Raw genomic sequence first — 21,720 nt, 5'->3', positions numbered from 1 at the left:
GATCTCACAACCCTGAAATCATTATCTGAGCTGAAATCAAGAGTCAGATGCTAAATTGACGGAGCCACCCACAATCTTAAACAGTTGTCACACATCTGTGAAAAGAAAACTACCATATTAATAAACTTACCCTCAACATATAAGATTTTAGGGCACCTTTGAGCTTGGATAAGAAAAATCACATATCTGTTTTCACAAACCTAAACTGAACATTATTTTCTATTGTGAATGTTGGCAACAAACCACAGGAGTATTATCAGTATCTTTGAGTTTGTCTCCAACAGAAATGAGTGGCTACAATGTTATATTACATGTTCTTAAAGCTATCTTGAATACTGTTTATTTATTTATTTGCCAGACAGCGAGAAAGAGAGAGAGAGAGAGAACATGCCGGGGTGGTGGCAGGCAGAGGGAGAAGAAGACTCCTGCTGAGCAAGCAACCCAATGAGGGACTTGATTCCAGGATCCTGGGATCATGACCTGAGCCAAATGCAAATGCCTAACTGAACCACCCAGACGTCTTAATATTGTTTACATTTATCATGACTTTGAAATTATGGTAGTTATTAGACCAACTAAATGTTATTTAATGTCTCAGTAAAGAAGCATATTTTATTATACAAATTTCATTATATCAACAACTGTATTTTATATATAATTGGTTTCCTTTGTAATGCTATGTCTTTTACTTTCCACATTAAAATACGGAACTTGAGGGGCGCCTGGGTGGCTCATTGGTTAAAGCCTCTGCCTTCAGCTCAGGTCATGATCCTAGTCCTGGGATGGAGCATCACATCGAGCTCTCTGCTCAGCAGGGAGCCTGCCTCCTCCTCCCCTCTCTTTCTGCCTGCCTCTCTGTCTACTTGTGGTCTGTCAAATAAATAAAAATCTTAAAAAAAAATAAAAATAAATAAAAAAAAAAAAAAACTGAAATTGAGAAGGGGTCCAAAGCTTTACCAGACCACCAAAGGATTGCAATGGCCCAAAAAAAGGTTAGGAAAGCCTGCCAACAGTGGCCCAAAGACTCAGAGACTGGAAACCAATCAAAATCATATTTGGCTCAGAGGGAAACAGCTCATTCTCTACACTGGGAATCTCCTTTTAACTGCAGTTGCCAGACTTCCACATGGAAAGGGAGAATCCTTCTATGCTTCATCACCTAGTGGAGGTGAGATGTGAAAGAGGGAATCTAGAAAATGGGTATTCTTCCTTCTAGAAAAGATGAGAACTTTCTCCCTCCTTCTAACCAATAACCAAGGCTGACCTCATAAACAAGACAGAAAAATTTACTGATAAGCTTTCATTTTGGGCAGAAGGCTTATCCACAAAAAGCCATTAACTTTAGTGTTTCTCAACTCTGTACATAAGAATCAGCTAAGAGGGGCACCTGGGTGGCTCAGTGAGTTAAAGCCTCTGCCTTCGGCTCAGATCCTGGTCTCAGGGTCCTGGAATCGAGTCCTTCATTGGGCTCTTGGCTTGGTAGGGAGCCTGCTTCCCCTACCACCCCACTCTGCCTGTCTCTCTGCCTACTTGTGATCTTTGTCAAATAAGTAAATAAAATCTTTTAAAAAATTCAGCTAAGAAATTTTTGAATAAACAGATTTTTCAAGAGTACTTCAGTCCTACTACATATCAATTAAATGAGAATAATCTATGGAAGTGGGTCCAGAGTTAATGAATTTTGTAGAAGTTCCCAAAAGAATGCTAATACAGAGTTCTGAGCCACTTCTTTAGTTCTAACTACATGAAATCAACTTGTGAGGTTTCTTTGCATGACTGAGCCTCCTCCTTTAAAGAATAACCACATGTGAGGAAAGGGATTTTTAAGAATTACTAAAACTCAGCTGCTCTAAGGGAATGGGGGAGAGGAGAATTCTGAAGCACAGGGAACTGGGCACAGTAGCTGGCAAAGCAGGCAAGGCTGGAAAAGTTCAAGGATAGCTTTGGGTACAGAAGAGAGATTTCAATTCTTGCCATGTCTACATGTCCCTGCATCTCTAATTTATCATGAAGATCAAGATGGAGTAAAAGAGAAATCTAGAATCTCAAGGCATGATTTTCCCCTACCCCTATCCCCTTCACCAGTGATACACATTGGAACACCAAGTAAGTTTCAGCATAGTACCTCAGAGTGGCACACAAAAGATTACCACCAGAATATTTCACATTCTAGATGCATACTTCTCAGTAGGATCTCATTACACATGTCCACATTTAGCACATTTCTTTCTCAAAACACACTGGTATGGGGCAAACACTACTCTCCATCTGTCCCACTGTTCTTCGCTGAATCATTCTTTTTTTTTTTTTTTTAATTTAAAACATTTTTTTTTAAAGATTTTATTTATTTATTTGTAAGAGAGAGAGAGAGAGCGAGCACAGGCAGACAGAGTGGAAGGCAGAATCAGAGGGAGAAGCAGGCTCCCTGCGGAGCAAGGAGCCCGATGTGGGACTCGATCCCAGGACGCTGGGATCATGACCTGAGCCGAAGGCAGCTGCTTAACCAACTGAGCCACATAAAGCACTCTGGGGTCAGCATGATATATTGAGATGCTGTTCAAACATATTCATAAGCAATTATTCTCTTCTAAAGAACATGTTTTGAGAAATGTCTTATGTACCTTTAGTGGTTATTATTGCTCACCCTAATTTCTAGTTTCTAGCATCCTCATAGGTTGTTCTTCAATAAAAATTTGATTCAAATGATACTGGCAACTAAAAGCCTTCAGCTAATTGGTATCTACTGCAAACAAAAAATTGGCAAATATAAAAGTATAAAAATATAAAAAGCTGCCATTTATTGAATGTCCATTACATGCTACGCATTAAAATAGAACTCATTTAATTCTCTCAATAATCTCATGAGAAGAGTTATTATCTTTCATACACATGTGAAGTCACACTTTTCCCAAATAGAAAGAAAAGTATGTAGTAGTCAAAAGCTTTCTCTACTGTCATAGGCAGAATCTCCTACCCAAAAGATTTAACGACCTGTGGCAAGCTGTGTGATGTAGCCCAAAGAAGAAGGTGGATGAAACCTGGTATCTATCTGATAACATGACCCAGGCCATAGCCCTGAAAGTCTTAAATTACCCAACTAGGTGGTCTAGAAAGAGGCTACAAGATTCCACAGGTTGGTTTCGTACAGCCACAATGCTTACAAGAGGATGTATTACTTTGATTTGATGTACAATAATAGTACTTCTCTCAGATCAAAATCATCACAGCACCATGAATGTAATCTCACAGCACTTTTACAGAAATGCTATCACAGCAGTCCCTGATATATGGCAAGTATAAATTTATTAATGGAGATACACCATTTAAAAAATGAACAAAGAAATGAGGTCTCCTGCCTCCACAAAGCTAACATTTCAGGAGGAAGGAGACAAAAAACATATAAATATTATTTCAGATATGAATACAGTAAAGAAAATAAAGTTGGGCCAAAGGAGAGTAAGAAGGATCCATGTAGGGGGAGAGTTAAGAGGGGATTAAAGATTCAAACTGTTGTTTCAGAACCACTGACCTAGAGGAGACTGACTTCCATGACAGCCTGAGGAGTTCAACTGACCCACCTCCTGGTGAAAACAGTTTCTAAAAACCATACTAGCCATTTAAAGTTTCTGGAAATGATCCTAAAGGCAAAGAACCTATGAAGAAATATCTGTTCCAGAAAAATACATTTGGAAAGGCGAGCATCTGTGGTATGTGAACCAAGATGTTCCCTCCCTGCCTACTCCCAGTTAAGCAAGGCAGACTCCCCTCAGACCACTGCAGGAACACAAGAATCACTCCCTGGCAGCTCCCAGAGGGCTTTCTTCCTGAGAGGGGCAAGGCATCAGCATTTGTGATGCTGCCCCCAGTTACCTGTTGCTAAGGCTGCCTCAGGATAGTGTAGTTAAGGGCCCAGGGGCTCTTCACTCTTTGCCTCTGTTGGTGAAACAGAGGCTCTGTTTGGATGTGGCAAGCCAAGAATACTGGGACACTGACAACCCCTGCACCCCATTCGGGAGGTGATGATCTAATCAGAAAGGGAAAGCTGAGATGAAAACGGGCTGCTACACCCCTCCTCACTCTTACTAAGAGCTGAACGCCTACAGCAGAGGTAACACTCAAACAAAGGTTTACCGTTGTCCCCATCCCTAGTTACAGACCCCTGACACAAAAGATTTTTGCCTGACAGAAGCAGGCAGTAAAACAGAGAGAACATAAACTTGTCAATTTTAGTTACAACCACAAAGCAAGGAGAAGTTCAGGCCTAAGGGTACTGTCAAGAACAGTGGAAGCTATGGTGAAAGGCAATTAGGAGATTGTTAATAGGAGCTAAATTGTAGGCCAACTAATTTGCAGGAGAGAAATAGGGAAGAAGACAGCTAGAAGGTGACTTTCTGATGTTAGAACAAATATCTAACACTGACCCCAGAAAGAAAATCAGTATTCTCAAAGAGTGCACTCCATGCTCACTGCAACATTATTCACAGCAGCCAAGATATGGAAACAACTAAGTTTCTGTCAACAGATGAAGGGATAAAGATGATAGGGTGCATACATATATAAAGGAATATTATTCAACTGTAAGAAAAAAGATAATTCTAGCATTTGCAAGTGGATAAACCTAGAGGATATTATGCTAAGTGAAACCGGAGAAAGATGAATACTATATGATCTCATTTACATGTGGAATCTTAAAAAAAAAAAAAGGAAAGAAAAGGTGAACTCAATAGAAACAGCAGAATGGTGGTTACCAAAACCTGAGATGTCAGGGAGAGATGGGGAGATGCTGGTCAAAGGGTACCAGCCTTCAGTTTGAAGATGGATAAGCTCTGGAGATCTAAGCTACAGCATTTTGACTATATTTAATAATACTGTGTTGTGTACTTGATATTTACTGAAAGGAGACCTAAGTGTTCTCATCACACACACAAAACTATATGACGTGATGGATGTGTTAATTACACTGAGTGTGGTGAAAACTTCAACAAAGTAGATATATATCAAATCATCACACTGTACAGTTTAAATATATACAATTTTATCTGTCCATTTTACTTCAAAGCTGGTAAAAACAAATCTCTTCTTATTCTATTAGTAAACCAACATTGCCCCTCAAACCCCCCAAAACTCCACGAAAACTCCTAGGCATGAAAGAGAAAACAAAAATTATGGGTCCAGTGGCACACATGTACTGTATCAGGGTAAGTAAACCTGAGAAGTCAGTCAATAGGTAAAGCCATGGGCACCTGCGTGGCTCAGTGGGTTAAAGCCTCTGCCTTTGGCTCAGGTCATGATCCCAAGGTCCTGGGATTGAGTCCCGCACATGGGGCTCTCTGCTCAGCAGAGAGCCTGCCCACCCCCAACCCCGCCCCCCACCCTGGCTTCTCTGCCTACTTGTGATATCTGTCTGTCAAATAAATAAATAAAATCTTAAAAAAAAAAAATAGGTAAAGCCAATACTGTTTTTTTTTAAATCCCTTTCATAATCTTCTCATTCTTTTCTTTTCTTTTTTTTTTTTTAAAGATTTTATTTATTTATTTGACAGAGAGAAATCACAAGTAGATGGAGAGGCAGGCAGAGAGAGAGAGAGGGAAGCAGGCTCCCTGCTGAGCAGAGAGCCCGATGCGGGACTCGATCCCAGGACTCTGAGATCATGACCTGAGCCGAAGGCAGCGGCTTAACCCACTGAGCCACCCAGGCGCCCCTTCTCATTCTTTTCTAACTAAACCTGCATTTTGCAAAAACAGCTTTCAAAAAATTTATTTTGTGTTTAAATTTTTTTCCTAAATGAATTTCTTAATTGTTTCAGCTTCAAAGAAAGGGAAGAACTTGAATTTTAAAATTTAAGATAAAAAAATTCCTCCAGAACAAAACCATTAAGAAATCAAGCCCCTGGGCGCCTGGGTGGCTCAGTGGGTTAAGCCGCTGCCTTCGGCTCAGGTCATGATCTCAGGGTCCTGGGATCGAGTCCCGCATCGGGCTCTCTGCTCAGCAGGGAGCCTGCTTCCTCCTCTCTCTCTGCCTGCCTCTCTGCCTGCTTGTAATCTCTCTCCGTCAAATAAATAAATAAAAATCTTAAAAAAAAAAAAAGAAATCAAGCCCCTTCCCTTAGCAATAAATATGAAGCTGACATATACTGCTTTTACTGCAAACGTATAGTTCTGTTTATCCTGCCAGTATGAAAAACTTTTGATGCAAATCAAAACCACAAAGATCATACTTCACACCTACAATTATGGCTATAATAAAAAAGACAGACAAGGGGCGCCTGGGTGACTCAGCTGGTTAAACATCTGACTTGATTTTGGCTCAGGTCATGATCTCAGGGTCGTGAGATCAAGCCCCCATATCGGGCTCTTTCCCTCTCTCACACCCAACCCCCACTCCCATGTGCACGCTCATTCTTTCTCTCAAATAAGTAAGTGAAAAGAAAAAAAAAAAAGACTGAAACAAGTGCTGCAAATGTGGAGAAACGGGAACCCTTACACACACTGCTGATGAAAATGTAAAGTGGTCTGTAATTCCTGAAAAGACCATACAGAGTTACCACATAACCCATCCATTCAACTCCTAGGAATATACAAAAGAGAAATGAAAATGTATGGCCACACAAAAATTTTAACATGAATGCTCACAGTAATTCATTATAGCCAAAAAGGAGGAAAAACAAATCCAAATGTCTCTCAACTGATGAACAGAGAAACAAAATATGATATACTTCTACCATGTAATATTACTTGGCCAGAAAAAGAAATAAAGTACTGATATATGCTACAACATGAAAGACCCTTGAAAACATGCTAAGTTAAAGAAGCTAGCTAAATAGACTATATACTGTATGGTTCCATTTATATGAAATCTCCAGAAGAGCCAAATTTATAGAGCAAAGCTTAGGGCTTGGGGTAGATTGAAGTGGAAATGGTTATGAGGTTTCCTTTAGAGTGGATAAAAATGATCTAAAATTAAAGATCGTAGTGATGGCTGCAAAATCCTGTAAATATATTTAAAAACTGTACACTGTAGGAGTGCCTGGTTGACTCAGTCGGTAGAGCATGTGACTCCTCTGATTTGCAAGTTATAAGTGGGAACTCTCTGTTGGGTGTAGAGATTACTTAAAAATAAATTCTTAAAAAAAAAAAACCAAAAAACCCTGTACATTGTCAAATGGTATGTGAATTAAATCTCAATAAAAATATTAAAGGAAAGGGAAAAAAAGGCTTTGTGAGTTAGTCTAAGAATCTTAGTGCCACAAATAATATATATATATATATTTTTTTAAAGATTTTACTTATTTGAAAGAGAAAGAGATCATGCTCAAGAGGAGGAACAGAGGGAGACAGACAGAGTCTGTGCTGAAAGCGGAGCTCAATGTCGGGGTTGCTCTCATGACCAGAGCTGAAATCAAGAGTCAGATGTTTAACCAACTGAGCCACCAAGGCACCCCCAAATAGTATTGTTTTTAATGGGAAATGAATTCCAAGTTCTGCTACTTTACTAAGAAATTCACTTTAAAAAAAAAATTTCAAGGATAAGAGTGAACCTGTGTTATTCTAGGTGCAATAAATACCAAGCTCATACAATATAAATACTGTCCACCAAATTCCAACCTGACTTCTTGGAAAGCCTAATCTGTTACTGCAAATATTATATAAAAACCAGTGATGAACATGAGTGATAGTCAAAAGGGTCAAACAAAAGCAATGCCATAGAAAATAAACATTGTTTATAATAACTACTCTCACGAGGCTCTATAGCTCAGGGATTAGAGCACTGGTCTTGTATAATAACTACTCTCTATACATCACCTGTACCTTACAACACCTACTAATTTACATACCAACATTACAGATGACAGTATTCTGACTTGAGATTCTAGCTCACTGCATATTTCATTTTTTCAAAAAATTCATCATTCTGTTATTTGATATTGAATTCAAAGGTCTCAACTGATCTACTCCATACTTCAGTTCAACGTTTCTTGAGTATCTACTATAGAAGGTACCAGTCACTACGTTAGGAACACCAAGATGAATCATAATCCTCACCTAGAAGAATATACAATTTAATGGGCATGCAAAAAATGAATATTACAATAAATTATGATGTATTCCATTAGATGCAAAAACCACTTTCTGTGACACACCAGAAACGGAGGATGGAGCACTCTGCCACACTACATAGACCAGGAAAGGTTTTCAGAATTGAGGAAATGTGAGTAGAACATAATAGGACATGGGAACAGCAAGACAGCAGGGCAGTGAGAATGAAGGGCAGGCTATGTGCCAATTCACTACCACCACAGAGCATGGTGCAACATGAAGAAATTAATTTCATTAGCAAATACAGCCACATTTAAGAGGACAAACCTGAGGAAGAATCCTAATTAGGAGTTTACTGCAAATGTCTAGGAAAGACAGACTAGGGCCTGAACCAAGCCAGAAGTAGAAGAGCACGTCACAAACTACACTGTACGTCAAGCAGCAATGCACTTTTTTTTTTTAAGATTTTATTTATTTATTTGTTAGAGTGTGAGAGAGAGCACAGGCAGGCAGAGTGGCAGGCAGAGGCAGAGGCAGAAGCAGGCTCCCCGTGGACACTGGGGTCATGACCTGAGCAAAAGGCAGCCGCTTAACTGACTGAGCCACCCAGGCATCCCAGCAATGCACTTTATAAACTACACTGTGTGCATGCAATACCTTAATTCAAAAGACAAAAACAATTTGTAGTAAGAAAAATTAGCAAGACTGGTTATAGTTCTCATGTGAAGAATGAGATTTCAAGCTTGATGAGTAGTTGGATGGAGATGCTATGATCTGAGATAGCAAAGACAGGTAGAAACTCCTTTAGAGAAGATAAATCGTTCAATATTCAGTATGTGAAGTGTGTTACCCTTGGGACTTCTAGTAGAAGGCACTTGGAAATGTGGTTCTAGCATTCTGGAAGTAAGATTTGGGCTTCAGAGGCAGCAAATAAAAACCTATCTATAAACCATGAGACATGCAGGAGCCCATTAGGCCTTTATGAGTACATATATAGAAATGTTTCTGAGCCACCTTACACCATTTTGCTTCTCCCTTCCCCCACTCTATTTTCTGTATATCTGTCATCACACAAGATACTGTCAATCTTTGTTTTTCGTGGTTTCAGAAAAAAATTAAATGTATATTGACCTGATTTACTGAATCCACATGATTCTATGATTCTAATATACACCAAAACATGGCATGTCCCCTCCCATTCCTGGTAAGAATCACACAAGAAAGAGAAGTAGGCTAATGACGGAAGGCAGAAATGTTCCTAGTATTAAAAAGGACTAAAAAAAAAAAAAAAAAAGCAGTGAAAGTTAATCAGGAAGGCCTACATGTGGAAAGGTTTGAACTTTTTTCCTTAGGAAATTACTAATTTTCCCAACTATTTTGGGACTATGTTCTAGTACTAATTTTGGTACTATGACTATACAACCCTCAGAAGAACTATATACCAACCCTCCACTATGTGAAGAACCCAGTAATCATCCTTAACCAATGCAGTAACTGCTCTCCAAGTTCTTATGAGAGAATTCAATATAAAGAGGTATAATTTGAGGTTTCAAAAAGGTCCATTTAAAGCATTTCATAATTGCAAAGTTTAATGGATTCTCACTCCTAAAGTATGGCTGTACCTGGTGACTTATTTCCAAAGAGAAGAGCATGAAAAGGGGAATAAATCAACTAACTTTACAGTGGAGAAGCCAGACAAACAATGCCTCAACAAAGTGATCTACGACACATTAACACTGATAGGTGATTTGATAGTTAAGCACCTTGACAAAATGTGGTGAAAATGGCACTTGACCTCTGTGTCTTCCTCCTTCCTTCCTTCATTCCAGTCTAATTTTGAGAAAAACATCAGACAAATCCCAACTGAGGGACATGTCATGAAATTCCCGAGCAATATTCCCCAAAACTATCAAGATCATCAAACACAAGGAGAGTCAAAAAAAAGTGTCACAGCCAAGAGTCCAAGGAGACATGACAAATAAATGTAATATGATAACCCAGATGGGATCCCTGAACAGAAAAAGGATATTAGGTAAAATTTTAAAAAATATGAATAAAGTGTGGAATTTAGTTAATAAAAATTGGTTCACTAATTATGACAAACATACTAACATAAAATAACTAACATAAAATATTAACAGGGGAAACTGGATATGAGGTATAACGAGAACTCTCCGTACTGTCTTCATAGCTTTTCTGTGAACTTAAAATCGTCTAAGATAAAAAGTTTATTTAAAAAAATCTAATGGGCAAAATAAACATTTTCCCAGGTTACTGAAGCCCCTTTGCCTACATTCTTACCTTAATCTTCACAAAAGATTAAAAGACAGGGATCACTATCCCTGTTTTACAGATGAGAAAACAGATGTAGGAAACTCAGCATAAACTGCTCAAGTCAGAAATGCCTGACACCAGCCACACAACACATTTTATTTAATAACATTCATCAAAATTAATGAATAATAAATAGATCTTCATTATTCTCAACAAATGCTACAACAACCACCACTCAGAAAGATGATACAATAAGAAACTATTCAAGATCTTTTGTAGAATACCATTTATATTAAATTATCTAAATTCTGATGCAGATTTGTTATGAATATTGCAGGACGATCTGCAACTTCGGCCTCCAAATAACACAGTAAAGCAACACACAACATTTACTAACAAATAACGAGGGATTCTGTAGTATTAAACCTGCTCTGAACACAAAATTTTTCTGTAGCCAAAAATGATACAAATTTCTCTTCAGAAGCCTTTGTCCAAATTATTTTTACCTGCCCCGGATCTGCATCCAATTTCTATCTATCCTATAAGGGCCAGCTTAAATCTCAAGCCCTCCAACCGAACTTTCTCAGATTACTTCCTCCACACTGAACTTTCACTACTACCTGATCACTCAACAACATCCTGCTCTGAATGCTACTGACTATTCACATACTACACATATAGGGTATACTAGAAAGTTGATGAACACTGAAAACACCAATAATAACAGAAAACAATTCTAGTCATTTGAATAGCTAAAACCCTTACACATAGAGTTACATTTCTTAAGAAATGCAACATTCATAAGAAAATACAGATATTTTCATTAATGGTTCAGCTACAACCTTTTATATTTTTAAGATTTATTTATTTGGGGGGGGGGAAGGGTGGAGGGAGAGAAAATCCTTAAGCAGATTCCCCACTGAACGGCAGAGCCTGACAAGGGCTGGCCTGATGCAGGCTGATCTCACAACGTTGTGATCATGACCGGAGCCAAAATCAACAGTCAGCCACTCAATTAACTGAGCCACCCAGGCACCCCAAAAATTATTTTTGAAAAGAGGATCTAAATCAAGTGAAAAATTTACCTGAGTGCTTTTCTACTAGGAACAAATGAAATTTAAATTAACTAGAGAACCAACTTTGCATCTTTTCCTTCTACAAATTCTTTTCTGTCTTAACCACCTATTTAGCCAAAAGCTATTTACAGTATTTTAAATGAGACACATCATAAATCCATAAATGCTTTTTATTTTTATTTTTTTAAAAAAGATTTTATTTATTTATTTGACAGAGAGAGATCACAAGTAGACAGAGAGGCAGGCAGAGAGAGAGAGAGGGAAGCAGGCTCCCTGCTGAGCAGAGAGCCCGATGTGGGACTCGATCCCAGGACCCTGAGATCATGACCTGAGCCGAAGGCAGCGGCTTAACCCACTGAGCCACCCAGGCGCCCCATAAATGCTTTTTAAAAGTAATCTCTACACTCAATGTGGAGCTCGAATGCACGACCCCAAGATCAGGAGTCACCCACTCCACCGACTGAGCCACCCAGGGGCCCTGTAAGTCTGTAACTATTACGTACACACTACAGTTCCTAGTAATGTGTGTGTTATATATCCAAAACTCTACAAGAGATAGGTTTCCCAGTACCCCAGGCTTCCTCAAACCACCTCTCCCAACTTTTAATCACAATTTTCCAAATTTTAATTAGCTAATTGCCACCTTTTATTTCTTCACAGGTTACCTATTCTGTTTATATAGTATTATTTAAATGAACTCCTTTTTTAAGAGCTTCATTCTAAGTAACAACATTCATATAATCACAGCTTTGTTGTGCTACTTGGAATTTCACTCACACACTAAAATAACTACTAGAATAAATGTTCTCAGGCAGCACGTGGCAGGAGTAGCACTGAGCCAATTTATATCTCCTTAACTATTTCCCTCTTTTAACAAGGCCTACATTTCTGTCCTTTACTTGCTAAAACTATATGTGTTATTTCACTTACAGATACACACATGTGTCTCCATCCCAAAGGCCAAAAGCTTTTTATTACCATGTACTTCAGCCTAAATGCATTAGGTGTGATGTCATGTGTGGACTGAAAGTGGGTTAGAGCTAGCTTGAATTCTGAACTACCTTTTGAAAACCCTTTCTTTACAACTGAGTATGTATTGTCTAATCTTCTCCATGTTAGAAAACCTACTTTAAGACCAGACACTACCACAGAAACTTTTTCTACTTTAGCCTCACACTAACTTCCTGAGCCACTACTTAGTTACTTCTGAACTTAAATACTATTACACTCTTCTCTAGTCTTCACATCCATAATTAGGGTGAAACACACTTTGTGTCCAGCAGAGCACTGGATATGAACAGGTCTCTAGTCAATACTTCTGGGCATGAAGTCAGAAGATTTGGGTGTGAGTACTGCCTCCTCAGTGTAATACCCATGTGACTCTAGGCAATGATTCCATGAGATTATCTAAGCCTCAGGTGTTTTCTTTATTTAACAGGGAGACCTATTTTATAGGGAGGTGGGGATTAAATAAATTAATGTACAAGTTTCCAAATAATTAAGTACTATATAACTTGTGATTACCATTCTGGGATGGTACCAAAACCATCTTGCACTAAGAAGAGCTAAGAAAATCAATGCCCCCAAATTGGAGTTCTTCCTCATTTTAGGGCTGACCCAGATACTGTTTTTCTAAAATTCCAGTTGCTTTAAATGTTTTATTTCTGAATTTAAATATTTATATTTAAATATAAGTAGCATCTGTTTTCCTGCAGATGTTACTAATAATTCGACTCTTAGGCCATACTTGACAGTGACTTCTTTAAAAAGCCTTAAGAGAAGAATTTCAAGTGCATCCACATGTGGTCATTAAAAACTGGGTAACAACTGCAAGCATCAGGCCTGACATGTTACAGCCCCTTTCTCCCTATCCGCTGAGAGCTGCTGTAGCAGGAGGAATGCATCAAGCAGGAAGCCCAATATGGATTCTACTTAGCAAGCTGTGCAGCATTTGCAGGATGCAAATCTGAGCATAGCCCAGGCTTCAGAATGCTCTGAAAACAAAGCTTTGAGAAGTCACTCTCACTTTTCATTTGTGAAATCAATCCTCATGGTCCTTTCCAAGAACAATGTGATGGGACTGGGTAACACCCAATAAAAATATATATTAGGATTTTTTTTTTCAGCAAGGGAAAGAGGGAACATCTGAGCATGATGGTTAAAGACTTTACCCAACAGTATTTCTTAACGATAGATGTAGTGGTGTAGTATTTCCATGACACCTTGTTTCCAAAGTATTTCCAAAGGCGCATCTTTGCAAATATCTAAGCAATTTAATTTCTCCCTGTGTATCTTAATATATGCATCCTTAGTCTGAGATCTGCTTGATTAAGTTCTATTTAAAATTCACATTTTATCATTCTCACCAGTCTTTATTGTAACTAAATATTTGGTAATTAAAATAAGTAAATTCTTGGGTCAGAAAAGAACAAATTAGTGTTGAGGGTAGAGTTAGTTATCCTCATGCAAAACAGTACTGAGACATAATTTTTATATTCTAGAACCAGTCTTTACAATCTTGGCTCTTTTTATTTGTGCTCTTGCAGATACCTAAATAGTTTTGTTCTTTGACGTGTATTTCACTTGCCTTCCTTAAAATGTTAACATAACACATCTTTATTAAGCCTCTGCCTTCAATATAACTATAAGCTTTGATTATCTCTCAGGATTCACTATACTTGACTTCATTTTGGTTACCCTGTTGTTGAGGCTCTTTGCTAGGATAGACAGGAAATGTTGATTAAGTATTGATCAGGACTTTAAAAAAAATTGTACAGGGCTTTGTTAGTTTTTACCAAGACCAAAAAATTCCATGTTAGAGACTTTCTGAGACTGGGAGTAGCTAAGTGTATTGCCATCTCCAGGAAAAAGATGGGATGGCAGATAAAGGTATTTAGTGGTTTGCTCTGTCCTCTGTAAGTACCCAAATTTCACTTGGGATCTAATCCTGCTTTTGATAACCTTTAAAAAAATATAAATGCAGTTATCAAATCCTTTATTTCCTTTCAGATCACATTCCTGACAAAGCCATTTCTCCTTGATTATGTACCTAAGTTTTACCATTTAATGGAAAATACTTCAGTGTAAATAATCTCTAACAAACCTCTGAAGGCTTACCCTCATTCTCTAGGTAAGTTTTCTAAAAGCAGATTTTATTTTAAAAACATCCCCGAAATAAGTAATTCCTACCTGTTAATAAGTTATAAATCTATCCTGCAAAGGTTCATTAGCCTTCTAAATTGTTAACAAGTGAAAAAAAGACGGTTTCCTCAGGGACTATTTTTTTCTGCAAGGAATCCAATCACCTGGTTATAAACTGGGTTTTGGAAAATCAATGCTAACTTGTAACAAGGGTAGATACTGTTAAAAATAAGCTTTCTACATTTCTAGATGTAATCCAGCATATTGTGATCTTAACTAAAATTTTGATGTGCTTACTAAATGCCAGCCATTGTTCTAAGTGGTCCATTTAATCTTCACAGGTAGAAACTATTATTATCCATGCATTACATATAATGAAACTAAAGCACAATTAACCACTGATTAAGGAACTTCTCCCCAAATCAAGAGATTAAGGAGCAAAAAGGAATTCAAACCTAGACAGTCTGTGTTCAGAGTCCTCATGCTTAATCATTATGCTTTCACATCTTGAAATTATTAATAGGATGGGTATTCTTTACATCAAATACAGGATCACCACAGTGTCAGGACCAAGTGCTGGCTGTAAAACATAATCCTACAAATTGTGACTTTTATTAGGTAGTCTAATTCTGCCATTTAAACATCTCCGGACTTCCCAGTACTGGAGTTTTCCTTTTCTCATGAATAATAGCATATGGGCCTTAACGCTAATTTTTTTTTAAACACAGAAAGGACCAATAATAGTAAAAGCAATAACAGAGAAGACACAAGGGAAATGACATAAGAAAGGGAGCTAGTAAACTTAGGAGTGATGACCAATATTCCAGAAAAGCAGAACCTACTAATAATTATCAGTTTTGATTTTAATGGGGAAGAGGTTGTCCAGGAGCTAAAAGCATGTAAACTAATTCTGTTTATTTAACAACTTAAAAATCAACTTGGGTGGAGTAATATAAGTCAGTGAGCTATAACTATCAAGTCAATTTTTCCTTCTATTTCTACAGATATTTAAATGACGAAGTAGACTTAATTACACTATTTCAGCCTCACTCCCCCAGTATGTATTATCTAGTCACTAAAGAATCACACTACCTCAGGGTCATAAAGGTGAGCTATCTGTTTAACAAACTGGGTGTCTTATGAAACACTGTTACACTCTTTCTAACAGGCAAACCAAAAGTCAGAGATTCTGAGCTGTTTGGGAGCAAAAATAGTTTCTTGGCTACATTCCCCCTCCAACCCTTAATATGTTCATGTTCGGAGCAAAGCTCCAAGAGCAAAATATGATTTATAACGCTCCTCAAAACCACTGAATAAATCCTACCCATCTCCCAGGGCTAATAGTTTATAAATAAAATATGAACAGTAAACCAACAATCCGCTTATCCTGGTCATTCAACCTCTTCTTCATCACTTCAAACAGCAAACTCATTACTTTATCCTTCACTTTTGAAGAACAGTTTCACTGGATATAAAATTCTAGGTTGGTGAAGTTTTTCTTTCAACACTTTTCATCCCTCTTCCCTTCCTGCTCAAGTGATTCTGCTGAGAAACCTGCTGTAATTCTTGTCCTATAAGAGTTCTTCCTTGCCCCTCCTGTTTCTTCCAAGGTTTTGTCTTTGGCTTTCTGCAGTTTGAAAAAGACATGCCTAAGTGTAGACTGTAGGGTTTTTTGGTATCCTGCCTAGTATCTGTCCTTGGAATTTCCTAGATCAGTGGTTTGACGTCAGTCATTAACTTTGAAAATTCTTGGTCATTACTTCAAATATTTCTTCTGCTTCAATTGTTTTCCTTGTGTTCCAAGTACGTGTGAAATCTTTCCAAATTATCCCACAATTTTTCAATGTTCTATATTGGATTTCTTCCCCCTTATTTTTTTTTTTAATATCAGTTTGGAATTTTCTATTGATCTATTATCAAATTCACTGATACTTTCCTCAGCAGTGTCCAGTCTATTGAGATGACCATAAAAGGCACTCATCACTTGTGTTTTTTTATTTCTAGCATGGTATCTACTTTTCCATTAGAATTATTAACACATTAACCAGTGAAATTCTTTGTCTGATAGTTCCAAAAGTTGTGTCCTACATGAATCTGTTTTGTCTCTTCAGGCTGCTTCTTGACTTCTGGCATGCTCTGTAATTTTTTCAAAAGCTGAACATGATTATCATTTAACAGGAACTGAAGTAAACAGGTCTTTATTATGAGGTTTTACCTTCTTTTGACCAGGAGATGGGCTGTGTTTGCTGTAGATACAGATGGCAGAGGCTGAAACTCAGTACTTTATATTAAACAGTCCTTTACATTAGTGAATTCTAACTAGCAGAATGGTTTTGTCACCTGTAATATATTCAGTAGTCCTAGCTGTACTCTCTTATCTAAACCCAACTCCCCTTATAGTTTTCTATCTTCTGATAGTTTCATGTGGAGATAGCACATAAATTATGCCTGTCCCCAAGTCTGATCTTCGATATCCCCATTTCCTTCAGGTGTCCTTCAAAGTACTGTTTCTAATTCCTATGTCATCTTGGCCCCTGCCTCTGAATACATTGCAGTTAATTCCTTTTGCTAATGTGGAATCCAGAGTTGAGTAAGAAACCCATCAGTGACTGAACAAGCATCCAATGAAACCAAATGTACCTGCCATAATCTGAATGCGTAAGTGTATCTTAACACTGTTTAAGCCAGCTATGTCATCACCATGTTAACTGTTCCATGACTGGTGCTTCCTCTCATGAAGTGAGGCCAAGCTGGGTCCTGACCATACTGACACTGTGAGCTCAGGAAGAACTGACTGGAAGTTTTTAAGCAGAGAAAGCAATGCAAGATTTCCAGAGACCCCATTCAATTTGCACTGGTTATGGAACAATGGTCATCAAACTGTGAACTATTATTAGTCTCAGAGGTAACCCTAAACTGCAGTTGTAAGCAAATCTATGTACATGTTGGATTTTTCAAAGCTTCTGGCAACTCAAAAAAAGGTTAAGAATGCCCATATTCTTCTAGTACTCTATAATCTGATTTTCATGAACACTTTTTAAAAAATTAAAACACCCTAAACACACTTACAGTCCTGCAAGTCAAATGATATCTACCATCTCATTAGGAATTAGAATACAGGGACGCCTGGGTGGCTCAGTTGGTTAAGCAGCTGCCTTCGGCTCAGGTCATGATCCCAGCGTCCTCGGATCGAGTCCCACATCGGGCTCCTTGCTCAGCGGGGAGCCTGCTTCTCCCTCTGACTCTGCCTGCCACTCTGTCTGCCTGTGCTCGCTCTCACTCACTCTCTCTCTGACAAATAAATAAATAAAATCTTTAAAAAAACTGTATTAAAAAAAAAAAAGGAATTAGAATATAAAACTGTAGCAATATTACTGTATGTTACTGTGTTATTATGTAGCATAATGTTAAGTCTAGCATCTAATAGGTCACCAAACTCATCAAGTTTACAGATAATGAACTGCCTCACTATCTGTGCCTTTTGGTATGTAAATTGTTTTAAAAAGTATAGTTAAAAAATAAAACATAATGTTTACTAATGCTAAAAACCTCCCAAGAATATTATTTCATATTGGAATCAGATGACTGGGATCTTAGAAAGAGTCCAAGAAGAACAGGCTTTGCTCTGAAGCAATTAACTTTCTCCATAAACTGATCTAAACACGACCAGATTTAAGAGATGCTTTACAAAGAATTCTTGCTTTAGGAAGCTAAGTCTGACAGCATTCTATGAGATGGTTAGTATAAATGATTCACAGTACTCCATATATTTTTAATTGACTTAACTATGTAAGAGGTTTACATTTTACTTAAATCCGATATATGCAATATTAAAATTATCAAGACTTAAGTTCTATTTTTAACACAAATCTTACTTCCAAAGCAAGGAGTGGATAAATTAGATGGTATAGTAACCAGTAATATCGCTCCCCTAATAAATTACAACGGGATACTGAAGGAATTGGACTTAGGCAATAACTTTTTATTAAACCAATAACTTAAATATTCTTGATAGTACTTATCTCTCCACAATTTTGTCAGACACCTAGTTCTTTAAATAAGTCCGAGAAGTATAACTTATTTAACCCAATGTGGATAAATGGTCTTTGTTTTTTCCATTAAATTTCCACTCCTATCTGAAATGAAGGAAACAAACAAACAAATAAATAAATGCTGACCAGCAGCTGTAAGTGTTAAGTTTAGAAAAGAAGTTGCACATACATTTTCTTAAAAAAATCAAAGTGAATATACACAACTATTTAAAAACAAGAGTGGAACAAAATACATCAAAATGTTAATAATTGTTTTCAATGGTTGATGTAAACTTTCTGTATTTCTTTCTCTGTATTTTCCAGATTTTTTTTCTTTTAAGTGGGCTCCATACCCAATGTGGGGCTTTAACTCACAACCCTGAATGCTACCAACTGAGCCAGCCAGGTGCCCCTATTTTCCAGATTTTCTATAATAAACATGTATTGTTTTTATGATGGCAGAGTGTTTCTGGGAAAAAAGGCAAGGGTAAAGTTTTAAATTCTACATATTGCTTTTATAAGTTGAATTAAGCTCAAGTACTTAGAAGTTTCCAAGCATGAGATAAGGAATAGGGGGAAAAGAACACTGAATTTTAGAACTTGAATAGATCTTATTAATCATTCGATTTGACGTCTACATTTTAAAGATGAAAAAAGAACAAGCTTGGTATTATACAATTTTAAGTTCAGAGAGTAAGTTCCAGAACCCATAACTCTTAAGTTCTTAGTTCATTATTCTAAGACCATACTCTACACCCACTGAAGACTAAGATATCCTAGTAGAATGTAAATTTGTACATACAGTATGGCTATTAACTATTTTTAAAAAAATTTATAACTCCTTACAATGATGTTTTCAATTTATGATTTTTATAAGATAAAAGGAAATATATCAAAATGTCATCAGGAGCTAAGTGGCTTTAAAGTATTCAGTTTAATGGGTTTTTCAAATTTCTTTGTAATATATTAACACTTCTGGGCTTCGGTGTTCCCAGTCATAAAACATGTTTAACAAAAGTTATCTACTTTACAGAATTCCAGATAAAATAGAATCAATACTTACAACAGTACCTTGGCACAGAATAAAAGCTATTAGTTATTTTATGATAAAATTTTCAATTTTAAATCATCTCTCTCCTATAGTGAAGTTTAAGTGCAACCGTAGGGTTTCAGGTTAGATAAAAAGACACTGGTAATTTTTCACTCACAGAATTCATGGAAACATCCTTTACCCACTATTGGCAGATTCATTCAAGAGGCTGAATAATTCTGAGTAAATAAAATAAGCTAATAGGACATCAAAAGCAGAGCTTTTTGATGAATAAATGTGGGTGGGGTTTTTTTTCGTTGTTTTTTGGTTTTTTTTTTTTTTTGCTGTACAAAGTTCAAGTCAAAGGTACTGATGCTCCCTGATTAGTCAGAAAGGGACTGCAGAGTGTAATCTAGCATGCAGAGCCCTAACAAGGTAGAACTCGAACTCACTAGCCCCGGTCATCCAGATGGTTCACTCCTCCATGTAGATAACTTTTTTTTTCCCCCCAAGATTTTGAGAGAGAGAGAAAGAACGAGCACATGCATGCGCACTTGAAGGGGAGGCAGAGAAAGAGGGGAAAAGGGGCTCTCCACTGAGCAGGGAGTCCTCATCCACCCCAGTACCCTGAGATCATGACCTGAACCGAAGGCAGAGGCTTAAAAGACTGGGCCACCCACGTTCCCCCAGATGATAACTTCTAAGTAGCGAGTTAAAGGAAAAAGGGTCACCTGGTATGCACTGTACAAGGTATTGGATGGGAACACAACACTAAATTCTGGTAGGCATAAAGCAAGCTGTACTGTTTGTTCCTATCTTACTTCTTCGTCCCAGTTTTCCTTCTGTCCATTTTTTTTCTCTTTTGCTTTTGTTCCCTTGCCTCATCCTGCTAAAGGAAACTCTTTAACAGTGTTATCATTTACAGATGTACTGTGAAATTTTCAGTTCTGCATTACTTACAGGGCATCTCCAACTTTCACACAAAATACACTTTGCTTGAAATGCACGTATACTGGTATGCCTAATGTACAGTATGTATATATACAATATACAGATAATTCTAAACAGTTTTGACACCAAACTCAAGTTTCACACTATAGTTAGCAAACAAGTCAAAGCTATCCCATAAGGATGCTACAGTCATTTTGTACAGCAGTCTGGAAACTTATGTGGGTACTAAGACATGCTAATGGTGGCAAATATTTAGGTCCACTTAGATAATCCCAGGACATCAACTGGTTGGCTAAATGTTCCACATTAAAGGAAAATGAGAACAGAATTTTGTAATTCTGAAATGGAATTCAGCATAAAAAAAAAAAAAAAAAAAAAAAAAAAAAAACACACACACAAAAACCCCCAAAAACCAATGGTCCAAACTCAAAGGGAATTTCATGAATCCAAAGAGGAGGTATATTGCTTTACATTTCATGAAAGGATGAGAAGATGGCAAATTGTTACATATCTTTTGCTTTTTGATTGAAGGAAAGCTGATAGCACAATGGTCAAAATCAACATTGCAGTTCTAGTTCAAAGCCCTAAAAACTAAATTTTTCCTTTCAACTTGAAGATTAGATCTTCCTGACTAAATGTTACTCCTATTTAGGAATGATATATTATTTAAAATTGTATTGTCTTTTTAATAGTTAGGTCCTTACTAATTTACATCTCAAATAACAGGGCTTAAAATATTAACTATAGGGGTACCTGGATGGCTCATCGATTAAGCATTCAACTCAAGTCATGAATTCAGGGTCACAGGGCCATGAGATCAAGCCCTGTGTTTAGTTCCACATTGAGCATGGAGCCTGCCTGTGATTCTCTTCCTTTCCCTCTGCACCCCACATCGCCTGTTCAAGCTCTCACAAACAAACAATAACCTTAAAAAATATTAACTATAGTAATTTTTAACATAAGAAACCTGCCTGAGGAAAACTGTCCTTCATAATACATAATTTTGTGGCAAAAATGTCCTGTAACTTAATTTTATTCACACTTTTAAGGAATGCTTTATGTATACTGACTACAGAAGTCCAAACTTCCCCAGCAACCTCACTTCTCCACAATTTCACAAAGTAGCTTGTCCCACTGTTTCACTCTTATGCTCTCATTTTACAACCATTATGACTATAAT

At 37.3% G+C, this 21,720-nt stretch overlaps 1 protein-coding gene across 2 annotated transcripts in view; it reads right to left on the bottom strand.

The window, feature by feature from the left end:
* RPRD1A (regulation of nuclear pre-mRNA domain containing 1A) overlaps window positions 1-21,720 on the bottom strand; it is a 77,312-nt gene that overhangs the window by 3,800 nt on the left and 51,792 nt on the right. The window lies entirely within an intron of this gene.

The sequence above is a fragment of the Mustela nivalis genome, assembly GCF_964662115.1.
Source record: "Mustela nivalis genome assembly, chromosome: 14".
Lineage (NCBI taxonomy): Eukaryota > Metazoa > Chordata > Mammalia > Carnivora > Mustelidae > Mustela > Mustela nivalis.
The sequence above is the reverse complement of the archived record's forward strand: the minus strand, read 5'-3'. Positions and strand labels throughout refer to the sequence as shown.